Source organism: Orycteropus afer, unplaced genomic scaffold (genome assembly GCF_000298275.1).
Source record: "Orycteropus afer afer isolate SDZICR_OR568_19922 unplaced genomic scaffold, OryAfe1.0 scaffold00044, whole genome shotgun sequence".
NCBI classification, from domain to species: domain Eukaryota; kingdom Metazoa; phylum Chordata; class Mammalia; order Tubulidentata; family Orycteropodidae; genus Orycteropus; species Orycteropus afer.
The window spans coordinates 5,256,081-5,257,837 of NW_006921631.1; the positions used below are offsets into that span (position 1 = coordinate 5,256,081).

The following is a 1,757-nucleotide window of genomic DNA, read 5'->3' on the forward strand; positions in this document are numbered from 1 at the left end:
AAACACCATTCTTTGCCAGGCAAGGAATCACAAACTCAGGGTGGCTAAGGTGTCAGCAGCAGGTCAAAGTAGATAGAGGTCAAAGGAGATAAGAAAGAGGTTCCAGGCACGAAATCTGTGGCAGGGAATAATAAAGGAGGCAAGAAAGCTGTTGATGTGAAGAAACTGAAGAAGCCTGTGGTGGGAAAGAAGGCTTCAGCTGAGAAGCAGCAGCCAACAGAGGAAAAGAAGCCTGCACCATAAACTCTTAAATAATTAATTTATTCTACACAAGTTAAATAATTTTGGACAGCTTATTTTGAATAAATACTTGATCAAAAACGCAAAAAAAAAAAAAGGCATCCATTTTGGTCTTTTCCTCCTTTGCTGTCTTTTTATGGCCTTTTTCTTTCTTCATGTATGATGCTCTTGAAGTCATTCCACCACTTGTCTGGTCTTTAGCCATTGGTGCTCAAGTGTCAAATATGTTCTTTAGATGGTCTCTAAATTCAAGTGGGATATAATCAAAGTAGTATTTTGGCTCTTATGGACTTGGTTTAATTTTCTTCACCTTCAACTTAAAATTGCATATGAGCAATTGATAGTCTATCCACAGTTGTCCCCTGGCCTTGTTCTAGCTGATGATGTTGCATTTCTCCATCATCTCTTTCCACAGATGTAGTCAATTTAATTCCTATGTGTCCCATCTGGTGAGGTCCACATGCATATGCACCATTTATGTTGTTGAAAAAGGGTACTTGCAATGAATAAATAGTTGGTCTTGCACAACTCTATCATGTAATCTGTGGTGTCATTTCTCTCACCAAGGCCAAACTTTCCAACTACTGATACTTCTTTGTTTCCAACATTCACATTCCAATCACCAGTAATTATCAATGCATCTTAATTGATTGTGTGGTCAATTTCAGACTGCAGAAGTTGATAACAGTCTTCAATTTCTTCATCTTTGGCATTGGTAGTTGGTGTGTAAATTTAAATAGTCATATTAAATGGTCTTCCTTGTAGGCATATGGATATTATTCTATCACTGACAGCACTGTACTTCAGATGGATCATGGAATGTTCTTTTTGACGATGAATGTGACACCATTCCTCTTCAATTTGTCATTCCTGGAATAGTAGACCACATGATTGTCTAAATCAAAATGGCCAATACCAGTCCATTTCAGCTCACTAATGCCTAGCATAATGATCTTTGTGCATTCCATTTCATTTTTGACAACTTCCAATTTTCCTACATTCATACTTTGTACATTCCACACTCTACATTCCAAGTATTCATGGATATTTGCAGCTCTTTCTTCTCATTTTGAACTATCAAACAATATAATTAATACACATGCAAGTAAATTTTTGCTAAAAATAATTCAAAAATGGTGGCAGCAGCATATCAATAAAACACTACCAGAGATTAAAGCTAGATTCAGAGGAGGCGCATCATTGCTGATGTCAGAAGGATCTTGGCTGAAAGCAAAGAATACCAGAAGGATATTTACCTATGTTTTATTGATTATGCAAAAGCATTTAACTGTATGAATCATAACAAATTATGGATAATATTGCAAAGAATGGGAACTCAAGAACACCTAATTGTGCTCATAAGGAACCTGGACATAGAAAAAAAGGCTATTGTTCAAAATGAAATACTTCATGGTTTAAACAGAAAAGATGTGTGTCAAGGTTGTATCATTTCACCATTCTTATTCAATCTGTTTGCTGAGCTAATAATCTGAAAAGCTGGACTATATGAAGAAGAA

At 36.0% G+C, this 1,757-nt stretch overlaps 1 protein-coding gene across 1 annotated transcript in view; it reads right to left on the bottom strand.

The window, feature by feature from the left end:
* Positions 1-1,757, bottom strand: part of TBX19 (T-box transcription factor 19) — a 49,504-nt gene that overhangs the window by 5,986 nt on the left and 41,761 nt on the right. The gene's annotated exons all lie outside the window — the stretch shown is intronic.